This window comes from Neovison vison, chromosome 10, assembly GCF_020171115.1.
Source record: "Neovison vison isolate M4711 chromosome 10, ASM_NN_V1, whole genome shotgun sequence".
Taxonomy (NCBI): domain Eukaryota; kingdom Metazoa; phylum Chordata; class Mammalia; order Carnivora; family Mustelidae; genus Neogale; species Neogale vison.
In genome coordinates, this window is record NC_058100.1 from 36,617,243 (window position 1) to 36,630,391 (window position 13,149).

Consider the following 13,149-nt stretch of genomic DNA (forward strand, 5'->3'; position numbering starts at 1 on the left):
AATAGTTATCCCTGTTTAAAAAAAAAAAAAAAAAAAAAAAGCAGTGATGATGACCAAACCCAAATGTCTTGGTTCCTAGCCTCATCTCTTTCCACGATACCGCAGGCCCTGTCTACATTAAGAAGCTATAGAATACGCCTCTGCAGAAGCCTTATTTGTTTGTTTATTTATGTAGAGTGTGAGCACAAGTGGAGAAGGGGTAGGAGAGGAGGGGCAGAGGGAAAGGGAGAGAGAATCTTGAGCAGGATTCTCGCTCAGCACTGAACCCGATGCGGGGCTTGATCTCATGACTCTGACATCATGACCTGAGTCGAAATCAGGAGTCAGAGGCTTAACCTACGGAGCCACCCAGGCGCCCTATAAGCCATGTTTTAAAAATTGTGGTTGCTCACAGCTTGCATGGAGCACTGGGTGTGGTGAAAAAAAAATAATGAATACTGTTTTTCTGAAAATAAATAAATTGGAAAAAAATTTAAAAAAAATGTAAGTACTCTAAGAATATAAAAAAAAATTGTGGTTGCTGCTTGAGGTCATGGGTAATAATTTTACTTGTCCCAGATTTGCTTTCATATTTTCACTTTATTTCTTAGGGAAACTGCCTATACCATTGACCTAGGCCCTTACTTCAAAGGCAGAGTTGTTTTTGCCCGGATTGCATACCTCCCCCACTGAGCATGACCCCAGACATCTGAACCATCTATAAATCACGATGGATGCTTCTTTCAGAGGTTTCAGAAATATCTGAAGACAAGGGATTCAGAGAAATGGGAGGACAACTGCTGATTCAACATTAAACACAAAAAGTATACTGAACATTCTTTAATCTCTTTTTGATGATTCAGAAGGTAAAGTCATGCCAAAGCTCGAGATACACTTGGTGTTTTGGGTACTTTGAGAGGGCTGTGACAGACACCTTAGAAACATTGAGAGATTTGGGATCATAGAGCCATACCATTAGACAGAAGAAAGGAGTGTCCAGAAATCTGTCACCCTGAGATTAGATGTTGGTCTAAGATCAGTGGCAAGGACAGGATGTTTATAACCTGGAAACATGCCACTGTTTGGATAGGAGGAAAGTTCCCTTGGGCAGCTCCAGCTGGCAGGAAAAGGACTTCACCATTCAGGAAGGCTCCAGCAGAGAAGTTATTATTTTAAAATCTAAAAGCAGCTCGCCTTGTTCTTACGTCTTCCCATGTGCAATATGAGGGCTGACCTGTTCTGTCTGATGTCCCATACGGTAGCTTGTTTTTTAAGGGCCTTCAAGTGGAAAAATGAGGGAAAGGGCCCAGGTGGGAACATGGCTCGGGGAACACTCCGGATTCTGGACTGAGAACAGAGTAAGGGGACATGACCCAAGGGGTATTTAGATTAAAGTAAAGGAAGGCTTTCCTAGTGGCAAATAACACTTTTTAGAAATTATGGTTCATGGGGGGAATTAGAGAAACTTCCTCTCTGATGAGCTTTCAACATGGAACAGGTTCTCTTGTCTAAGATATTAGGATAAACAAGATCACTTTCAGAGTCCTTTCTATGATTTTGACTTGACTTAAAAGACCCACCGATTGCAGAATTAATTCTCTGTATAGGGTGATGCCTAAAATACTGCTGTTTTGTTTGCTTTGATATTGTTTTAGAAAAAAATGATGCATGTATATTGTAAACATTTCAAGCAGAACAGAAATGTACAAAAGAAGAAAATATCTCCTAAAATCTCGCCATCGAGATCCAATGACTCTGAACTCTCCCAGTTGCGAGGGCTAGACGCATAATCTGGTTTAGGGAAATTTTTTGGCTTAGGGAACTGGTAAGTCCAGGCTCAAGCGTGTCTGAGTCCCAGTGTTCAGATTATATTTTAAAGAATTTGTTTCTTCTGTGTTAGCTTAATTCTCAGTCAGGCTCCCCATCTGGGGCAAAGGTAGCCCCCAGCATTCTAGATTTCCATGGTCTTTAGTGCCTTCCCTCTCAGGAGGATGCCTTTCTCCATGGTGTCGGCAGAAGTCCAGTGCCGGGGGTATGCCATGCTTTGGGAAAGGAGGGCAAGTACGCCAACAGCCCCCGTTGAACCGCACGAACTGAAGGGAAGAAGGAAAAGGAGTAGCTTCCTAAAGGGAAGTTGGGCCGTTGTTTCCAAATGAAGAAGGCAGGCAAAAACAAACACTGTGAATATTTTGTGGAACTCATCCATTTGTGTTTCTTTATAGGCCCAAATGCAACGCTATTCCAGGAAGCCAGAAATAGGTTTGCTCCCAGCAGGTCCTTGTGAGTAGGCGCTCAGTCGGGATTGGTTCTTCCTGTGACCGTGATGCCACAGAGACACCTTTGTTTTCCTGTCATGCTTCTAGTTCTCCCTTCGATCTCCTCCTGTGATTTACCCAGAAGCACCTGGGCACGGGACGGAGGCACAGACATACATGGATTTTCATAAAATCACGTGGTTCACAACACTGGGCCCGAAATTGCTATTGTGGTCAAAAATACATCGTTCAGCCCATTAGTATTAAGAAGCCATTAAGAACACAGTGAGAAATCAGGGAACTCTTGGGAGGGGACGTCTCAGAACTTCAGGGATTTTTGACAGGTGCGTATTTCGGAGGCTGAGCAGGAACGCTCCGGAACTCACCCCTTGTCAGTGCTGCACGCTCCCCCCACCCCCCAACATTAGTTCTGGCTGTTCAGAAAGGCTACTTGTCGCCCAGGCTCCTCCTCCTCCTTCTCTCCCTCTTCGACAGCCCCAGCCCGGTGGTGCTGGTGGTGCTGCTGCTAACCAAGGAGATTTGCCGATTAAAAGGGCTTCAGCTCCTAGAGTTCCCATGGCAACAGCCTCCTTGGAGGTCTTTGTTGCTTGCTAAAACTTTGATCTCTCAGAGTGGCTGCTGCTGTTTCTCTCCAAGATTTACAAACAGAAGAAGAGGGAAAAAGAATTGGGGGAGAAGAAAGAAGAAGTTTACTCCTGGCAGAAAGGAGAGAAGGAATTAATGACAGAGCCACGCTCTAGCTATAAATCTGGGCTTTACGCCTTTGGATCATCTTTGGATTTTCATTTGTAGACTCAATTATACCTCAGAGATCTGGGCCCCACGTGAAAGACCTTAACTAGGTTTCATTCCACTAAAAGGGCGGAATTATCCTTTCTGTCTTCAGTAGACACCTGGGCCTTCAGATTTCCGGAGAAGCCAAGACAACCATGCTGCCTCTGTGCCGGGAGAGAGAGAGGACTAAGGAGGCGTGAGCTCTTTAGGCTTCGGCACCGTCATCTGGCCTCCCAGTCCCCTCTCCCGCGCCTGGTCTGCTCTGCTTACGTAGATTCCTCTGTTGGAGGAACTAGAAAACCATCCAGGCAGCAACTGAAATGTGATTCTGGTTAGTGACTGTCAGTGACAACCATTCTATGGTGTGAGCCATGGGGTGGGGTGCGTGACTGCCCCAGAGACTTGGGATCAGGCCTTTTCGTCTTCGCAGGAAGTCTCCTGTGGCCTTCAGGCCTCTCTGCTGCTTAACTGCAACCTTGCTCTTTGATGGGCACCGTGATAGTCAGTTCTGCTTCAAGTGTGATTTACATTTAAATTATGATTTACATTAAACTCGTCTTTTTTGCCTACTATGTCCGCAGCACAGTGAAGATACAAAATAAGTGACACTATCTTGTCCTATAAAAATTACTGTCTTTTGGTAAAGATAAATATTATATTTCTGAAGCAATTAGAGAGTACAAGAAAAAATTAAGACTGTGTTTGATATTAAGTATCAAAGCTATTGGTTCTCAAGAGGGGGCTATTTTGCCCTCCCTCTTACCCCCCAGGAGACCTTTGGCAATGTCTAGAAATATTTTTGGTCATCACAACTTGTGGGGTGCCAAAGGGGCCGAGGCAAGTGGTAGACTTTCTCCAGTGCACAGGACAGCACTTTTATGCCCAGCAAAGAATTATCTGGCCCCAAATGTCAATAGTGCCCGTGTTGCAAAACCCTGATCTTGACCAAAGGTCCATCTCGATACCGGACAAAGTCTTCTGTGAAGTGTATGCGCTCTGGGGTAAGATATCCCTGGGCTCAGGGCAGCGACTTGACCTAGCGTGAGTCGATGTTGATGAGCCTCAGTGTCATTATCTGTAAAAGTGGGGAAGGGGTCCCGAAGGTTACGTGGAAGCCTGATTGCGAGGATGAAACGGCCCATCAAAAGCACTCCCACCAGTTCCCATCCCCCACACTTCATTGCTAGCGTGGCATCCTTAATCTGAGGGAACCCTCTTTAGAGAATCCTGGGTTCTGGGAATCCTGCTAGCAAGCAGATTTCCTTTCAGCCTGTTCCATAGGCAGAGGCTTTGACGAGCCATCTGCGGATCGGCAATCCTATTACTAATAGATGCACGTTTTCTCAGTGACATCTGCGCGGTGCCTTGCCAGTGGTGACCCTAATCAGCCCTGTGGGACTCTTCCTGCTGGTGGATTTCAGGACATTCTGTCCCAGCATGCTGTGTGTGGGTTACTATGTTCTGGTTGCTGTTGGAAGTCCCCATTTCTCAGCGGATGGCCCCTAGTTAATTACAGGGTGGTCAGTGCCTAGATAGAAGCATTCCATCACCCAGGCCATTTGACGAAGTCTGAAGGGACTTGGGGAACCCCTGATTTGGTTTGGGATCTGGATAGCCCCGGAAAGACTTTAGCTAGGGTGACATTCTGATTTACCATCCAAACCAGGATACCTCAGGGTGAAAAGGGAACACTTTTAATAATTTATGTCAAGACAACACGCATAAGCTTGTACTGTCCAGTCGAACCGGTGCGACGGTCAGCCCATAGACGTGACCACCTTGGAGGTTCTCCTTTGGTTTGAAGAGAACAGAACATCCAGAGAAGCTGGGGGCAAATTCGTGTCCGCTCCTGCCCTCCCCGGCTGACTCCTGCTGCCAGCAGCTGTTTAAGTCCTGGAGACCCGGGGATGGGCACGTCTCCAGTCATTTACTAGAAACGGGCAGAGGCCCAGCAGAGGGACGTGGGTTGCCTTCGTTGTCCCCTGGGAGATTTCGCACCAGGAGGTCTGGAGGGCAAAGGATGCCCACTGAGCTCTTGACCACCCTGGGTCGTGGCGCGAACAGATGAGGTCTTGAAGGCGCTCTTTGCCTTCCTCTTCCCCAGCCGCCGGCCCGCGCCGCCCGCTCTCCCCTCCGCCCCCTGCCCGCTCGCAGCCTTCATCCCGCCTCACTATTTTTGCTTCACTTGTTGCTCATCGCCGTGGGAGGATGCTGGGCCTTCCATCCGCCGCATTCCTGCTGCCCGCCGTTGCCCTGGTTACGCGGGCGCGAGCCGGAGCAGCTGGGTCAGCCCGCCAGCTCCATTGTGGTCCCGGGGGCCCCGGGAGAGCGGGTGTCCCCGAGAAACCGGCTCAGCCCTGGGAAGAAAGCCGGGCAGGAAACAGTCAATCCCTTTTCCTCCAAAGCCGGCTGCCGCCCTCCCGGGGTGCGGGGTCGCGTTCACACGGGGGCGGTGCCCCCGACTGCGGCCCTGGTGGAAGCCCCGCGCTCGGAGAGGGAGGAAAGGGCAGGGACGCTTGACAATCCAAGACCTACAAGCAGTGACCCCCTCCGGGTCTGCCTCCAGCCACCAGGAGGCAGGCATTTTGGGGTCAAGTAGCCATTCTTGGTATCTTTGTGTTTAAGCTGCCGGTCGCAGGTGCCAGTCTGCTGAACGGAGCAGAGTGGCCTCAGGAAATCACACTGGGTCCCCAGCGAGTCCGTTTCCTCCTTCCATTAAATCCCGCCTTCCTCCGTGTCATTTTGGAGTGAAATCTAGCTGTCTTCAGCGTTTCCTCGCAGGCCAAGTTTTACATGTTCGATGACTACTAAGACTTGGCATCTCTTCTCTCTCTGGGGGCAGGGAGTTGGTTCGCTATAGCACTTTGCAGAGTACTTTGCAATCATTTCCATTATTGTTTATTAGTTTGTAGCAGCATGGTGAATGTCTTTTAATTAGCTCATACTGTGTTGTGATGGATTCAGTAATCATTTTCTGGTCCCAACTTCAAAAGCTGCTGAAAATTTCAACCATCTCTAACATTTCATATATCCCAAAATTATACTTTAATTATATAAGTAGAGCAATAATGCCACAAACATAAATTTCAGAGTTGCTCTCTGCAAATATTAGGAAACTAGAAAGCTGTTGCTGCGCATTTCTAAATTAAGGATAAGCAAATCTTGAGGGGGATTAAGATGTTGGGGGAAAAAATACCGGAATGGGGGTGAGTAAACCCAGGTTTTACTCCTGGTTTGATTATTTGCTGTGTGACTGAGTAAGAGCCTTAATCTCTCTGAGCCTCAGATTTCTGGAAAATATGGGTGGGTTATGGATTAGATGACCTCTGAGATTCTTTCTAGCTGTAAAATCGAATCCTGAAATTCTATGTGAATAAAAGAAGTCAGCGCCGGGGTGTCTGGGGGGCTCAGTTGCTTAAGTGTCCAACTCTTGATCTCAGCTCAGGCCTTAGTGGCAGGATCATGAGTTCAAGCCCTGTGCTGGGCTTCATGCTGGGTGGGAGCCTACTTTAAAAAAGAAGAAGAAGAAGAAGAAGAAGAAGTCAGTGCCTTAGGCCAAGCATATAATCACTGCCAAAAAGCCTAAAGCACTTATTAATAGTTAATTGCAGATGGTACAATACTAGTCATTTTGTGGAGAGAATTCACTGTCAGAATTATTCACTATAATTTAAAGTGACCTAAAATGTAAAAGATATAAAAAGAAAAAAGTACACACATGAAATGCTTAAGTACACTTTATAAATATATGTAAAAGAAAGGGAAGCTATATTCACATTTGTGATGGATAATCATAAATTATATTTATTGAATGCATGGTTGCTATGGGAATATAGAATAAAAACAGGGATGTGTGTGCACTTGGGAAATTTCCAGGCTATTTGGGATTCCAAATAGCCATAGAAACAACTTTATACTCAAGGGGGCCAGAGAAAACCATCTGCTCTCCTAAAAGACTTCGGAGAGAAACATTTTGGATGGTTAGGAGCTGAGAGACCAGGGGGTGGGTACGGTACATCCCTGGAAATGGATCTAGGACATGTTAGGAAAGCTTGGAAGTGGGATGAAGCCCAGATGTGCCTTAAACAGAAAGGAGGAGAGGGGAATTGCAAGGAACTGGGGAAGAAAACCCTTCTGAACATCTGATCATCCTGAACAGAAAGGTCAACAGAAAGTATGAATATTGGCAAACCTGAGGAGGACTCCAAGGTCCCCCAAAGAAATGAATGGAGATAACAATGCTATCAGTGGTCGTGACATCATAAGTATGAAGGAAGTATTGTTTTTTTCTCCTTTTTGTGAGTTCCAGGGCCTTAAATAATTTAGTGTCTGTTGTCAGCAAGTAAGTGACTAACAGATCTGGGATCTGAGAACAAGTTTGTCCTAAAGTAGGATTTCTGTAGTTTCCCTTGCACTTCGAAGCTTTGGACTAGTAATCAGAGCTCAGACTTAAGTTTTAAGAGTAGAGACAAAAAAAACTTTTTTGGCTGAATGTTGTAGGCTTCTTGTCTCTCTCCATAATGTCTGCCTTAATCACACCATTGCCTGGTAGTTTGTAACTTTTGGGGAGTGGGGTGGAGTGGTGCTTCCATCCCCCTAGATAGCAAGATGTTACAAGGACTAGAGGATGCTCCTGGCAGTGAGCCCTGAGTCCAGCACCTAGAACAGCGCTGAATAAATGAATGAATGAATGAATGTCTCCTTCATGTTCTTAATAAGAGCTTGTTTCCGTCTGGGATAAAAAGTGAACAATGAACCAGAAGTTCAGCACACCGGACAGTGGGGATTTGCTACTGGACACCCTTCAAGGGGTTTCCGTCCTGCTAGTGAGGTCCACGTAAAATGGCCATGGTAGCAGAGAGATAGGCACCCTCGTGAAGGTGTGTACGGGGTCTTCAGGAGCACGGAGGAGGGAGCACCCTCTCAGGGCAACCTCCTTCCAGGGCTCTACCAGAGTGGACTGGAGAGTGCACATGGTAAGGATTTGAGCAAAGCAGGAGACTGAGAAGTGTATTAGGTGGTGTTATTAGTAAAGAAAGTAAGTAATTCCTGCCTCGAGGAGCCTGGCCTACCAAGAAAAGAGCATCAGAACCTTGGGGACGTCCCATCAGGACGTGGCTTGTTGTGAAATGTGCAAAGATAAGGCCCCGAGGAGAAGAGAAGTGGGAAACCAGGCAAGGACTGTGTCTTTGGGGAAAGGCCTCTTGACCAGGTGGAATGGGATGTCAAGAAAAAGAAAAGAAATGAAGAAAAAAAAAAAGCTGATGATAATTGGATTTGGCAGGAGGAAAGTCCTTTGACCTTAGTAAGTTTGCAGAAGAGCAGCCGGTAACTGCAACTCTTAGACCGACATCGCTGGACAGGGTGCAGGGGCTGGACACGAGCCTCTCAGGCACAGGCTTCCCGCCTTTCTCCTGGCCGTGTCCGCCGGCACAGCCCACCTTTCTTTGTTGACCGAATGATGAACGAGTTGAGTTGGAGACATTCCAGAAGTGAGTTTTCCAGAAGTGGTTTTCAGGAATATGTCCAGAGAGTCCAGGTGGGGGTCACTTCAGTGTGTCAGTGGCAGGAAACAGCTGACATAGGGACTTGCATAGCTAAGATACAGGGTTGAGTCACAATGCATGTTTCTGCCCTGATTGTTGGACCCCAAGTGTGAGAATGTTTTTGGCTGCAGAGTTTGTGACGGTAATGGTAGGAAGCAGGCACTTGTGTTTGTGTGTGCATGTGCAAACGATTAGTATGCCTAATTTGTTTGGTCTATTCATGTGGAAATGTCTTAAAAGTAATGGATTCTGCAAGGTTTGGGGAAAACTGTTTTGAGTGCTTACATAAGACCGGTATTTTCTACTGAGAGTTTGAGCTGTGGTTTGAAAAGCATAGATGTGGCCTTCTGTTCGCAGGGTCTGTTCTCTACCCTTTTCTCAGACACGAAAGTGACTTGTAATTGCCCCTCTTAAGCTGAATCCTGGAAGAATGGCAATGATTCCCAAGTGTTGGTAAAGTGCTACTGAAGCTGGAAAGGATTTACTGGGATTGTTTGGACTTTCTAAGATCAGACCTTCATTGGATGTGATAGAATAGGAAGAAAAGATAGAGTCTTTCCAGCCGGCAACAGCATTTCCTAGGAACGGTTCATCAAGAAGCTGGAAGCAAAATTATTTTCAGAAATATATGATTCCAGCATAAATCTACTTTTAAAAATGTCCTTAGCCCCAGGAAAATATAAACTGTGGTATAAAAGCTACAGAGATGTGCACTCTCTTGCTGCTGACATGATACAGTCATATTGTCGCTATCCCCACACCCCTTCAGGGTCCTGAAGTCTGAAGACATTACATTTCACCCACCGTATGGCAAGATCCTGTCGCCCATCCTGGGGCCAGCACTACACAGATGCACTATGGGAAAACTTCATCTCTCCCTGAAGCATCAGGTCCTCACTGTTGCTTGAGGGAGAATGAGAAGATTGATGTGTGTCTCTGTCGGAGTGACAAGCTTTGTGGATGTCCTGTCCATATTTGGTACATATTTTGTCCATATTTGATACCACCCTATCCTTAAGTTTTTAAATTACAAATGCAAACATATAATCTAGAAATGAAAATCCCTTCATTGTTCTTCCATGATGCCCATTCCAGCTCTCCAGAAATAAGGAGCCAACAATTTGGTGTGCAATACTCTTGCTTTCAGATTTTCATTTGAACATTGGTTCTTAGAGCTCACACTCACTGACGTTCTGCTGTGTGTAGAAACAATGTCAGAAGACCAGCAAGGTGATCTAAACAGCCTGTGGGGAAATCCAGCTTTTGTGTTTTATGTGCTCACAAATATCTTGGTCTGTTTATACCTGTCAGTGGTTCCAAGTATGTGATCTCTGGGCCCTATACAGCCCCCAAATATATTTTGTATGGCTTGTCCAGTGTTTTAAAAAATCTATGAATCAGTTGCCAACATTTGAAAATCAGGATATTTCGCACAAAAAGTCTGTGCTCTGGCTAATCTTGAGAAAAAGGAAGACCAGCAACTCGGGAGACACATTCCCGTCAGGCAGCGTTTGGCTAGAGGTGAACAGCAGTAGCCCCAGAGACACGTAATCGGCCATTCGCTTCGCCCCTAAATGCTCCCTGGTGTGTTACCCTCGGCTAGCTGCATTACATGCCTTACCTGCTCTCCCTGTAAACAGCTGAGTTTGCAACTCTAACCATTAAGCACCAGATTTGAGAGCCAAAAAATATTATAGATAGGGTGACCGTATAATTAATTGTCCAAAATAGGACACCTTGAGAGTTAAAGTAAGTGCTATTAATATTTACACGAGGACAGCAGGCACACACCCGGACATATGGTCTCCCTCTTTGTAGATCACTTTATTCAATCTCTTCACTTGACCAGGGAGAAAATGGAGACCTAGAAAGAGGATTGCCTGTGGCACTCACCAAGCAAACGAAGGACAGAGTTGACTCCTAGTATCCTGCCTCCCAGCCCACTGCTTTCTCCAGTATAATGTCATCTCTATCATATGTATGAGCTCCATATTTTCCTTGGATATATGGATTTTTTTCTTTTTTTTTTTTTAAGATTTTATTTATTTGACAAAGAGAGCGAGAGAGCACAAGTAAGGGGAGCAGAAGAGGGAGAGGGAGAAGCAAGCTTCCTGCTGAGCAAGGAGCCCGATGTGGGACTCGATCCCTGGGACCATGACCTGAGCTGAAGGCAGGTGCTCAATCATCTGAACTACCCAGGCACCCAAATATATGGATTTTTTTATAGTTCATAATTATTACATGGCTAATACCCTGTGAGGGTGTACAGATCTTCAGTTTGTATCATCAATATTTCAATTATGAATGTGGTTAATTATGGGCTACCACATATCTAGAGATGTTTAAAACACTGGTAGGTTTGAGAGATCAAGGGTAGATGCAAGAAAAGCTTTTTCATTTCCCTAGCTACAGTAAGAGATGCATTCCGAAGTGCTAATTGTCTTGATTTTTAAAAAATCACCATTAAGTGACTCTCTGACAACTAGCTTGCTGGAACAAGAGAAGCCATTGACCATTGGCTGGTAGTTAGTGTGAATTATGTCTTTAAGAGATGGCCAACATCCCCAACTCCCCAGTCCTTGACCAGTTGTTTCCTTGTAGAGCTTCCAAGAGGCATTTGTGTGCAGAACACTCCAGATGAGACCAATGCCTGCACTTATCACTGGCTCAGACTCTGGTCCCAAATCCCTGTCTGGTATTCCGTCCCAGGAACGGGATGGGACTGCTGTGAGCCTCAGCGGCTCCTCTTCGCATTTCAGGAAGGCTTAGGCCGAAGGCTCACCTAGGGATTCTCCTCCAGGATGCTTTTTTCCAGTGTTCCACTTGGCTCCTGCCTGTTCTTCCAGGTCTTTGCATTTCAGGAAGGCTTAGGCCGAAGGCTCGCCTAGGGATTCTCCTCCAGGATGCTTTTTTCCAGTGTTCCACTTGGCTCCTGCCTGTTCTTCCAGGAGACCCTGCGAACAGCAGGCTATCCTTGGCACGTTGGCTGCACAAGATAAGAGACAGACAGAAAGAAGCCCTTCTCGCCAAAACTTAAAATAGAGTGAGCCTAAGTCACTCGTTCTATACTTCTTTGCCCTTGGAATATACTGTAGTCCCAATTAATTTTTCAAATGAGGGACCATTACCTGCGCAGGACATGCAAGCAGGACACATTTTACCACATTGGCCTTGTCTAGTTAGGGAGAGCCAAGAAAAAGTAAATGTCCCAGAGGAGCTGCTTTTTCTTTGACTTTTATCAGTGCTTCTTCTCAATGGAGTGGTTTGAGAGAGAAGGGGGCCAGTGAGCAGTCATGACCCATCTTAAGATTCAAAATATGAACCACACACAGGTACCTTTTGCCTCTAATGCAACTCAACAAACAAGTTATTTTCTAAATGAACCAAATCCATATGCATAAAACAGACGCCCTCAAACTGTGTTCAGTAGGCTCCTGAGCCTTTGAAGGGTTAATAGTTTGGCTACATTGGTATGAGTAAAAAAATAGTATTAAATTTCTTTCTTTTTTTTTAACTCTTTAATGTGATTACTAAAAAAGCTAAAGTTAACGTGTCGCTCACATTATATTTCTATTGGACAGAGCCTTTCTGGGGGAGTATGTTAGGCACATAAGTGAAGTCATAAGGTTCAGTTCATGCTTGAGTGGTACGCCAGTGGCTTCTTGCCTTTGGAGTCTGAAAGGAGGCAACCTGAGAGGTGCTTCAGAGGGCAGCTTGCTCGTTCGCAAGGCTTCAGTGTGGCAGAAACATCTGGGACGAGTGGGAAAGTCGTATCAGGGTCCTTACGTTTAGCGTGATAGGAGAACGTGGCAAAAGCATTCGGTGCTTCTTCCTGTACGTCAGGCTAGCGGTTAAAAGGACGAACCTCCGGATCCCCCACGTCTTCCACAGTCTTGGCTCCTGCGCAGCGCTTTGCCTTCCAGAGCCCCGAAGGGCACCTGTTCTGACACCAGCCCGTCAGCTCACCTGCTGTCCCACGCAGAAGGCACTTGGGTTCATACAAGGCCAGCTTCGGGTCCCATATGGAAAAGCCACACCAGACACATACGTACAGAGTATTTCTGAAACCAGAAGGGGTGTAGAAGAGCATGCCAGTCATCCAGCTTTATCTTTCCCTTGCCTTTGAGAATTTGTATCACTGAAGCATCTTTAGGCTATAAATAGAGTCACGTAGTGAGACCATTCCGGGTTAAAACCAGACACGGACTTGTGCTTTGATATGGACACAGGACTGTGTATGGATGTAGGAAAATGTGGGTTGCACGTTTGGATACAGATGGGTTTGACTCTCCGATCACATGTGTGGAGAAGACTGTGTACATGAATGGAAACGGCATATGTCAGTCTGCTCGAGCAGGGCTTTTCATATGGGAAGCAGAGATTTCCTCCTTCTATAAATAGTTGGAGAGAAAGTTCTGTTTCTGCTTCCATCTGCTTTCGGTGCAAAGTTCACTTAGGTGGCTGCCGAAGAGAGATGGGGAAAGCTTTTCTCTTGACTGACCTCAGCCTCTGGGACTTGCCCCTCCTACCGCAGAGAGCCTGGGTCCCCAGCCCTGTGGAGGGACGGGGCCGAC

The 13,149-nt window shown here is 46.2% G+C and overlaps 1 protein-coding gene across 5 annotated transcripts in view; it reads left to right on the forward strand.

Annotated features, from left to right (window-relative positions):
• ILDR2 (immunoglobulin like domain containing receptor 2) overlaps window positions 1-13,149 on the forward strand; it is a 60,567-nt gene that overhangs the window by 22,447 nt on the left and 24,971 nt on the right. The gene's annotated exons all lie outside the window — the stretch shown is intronic.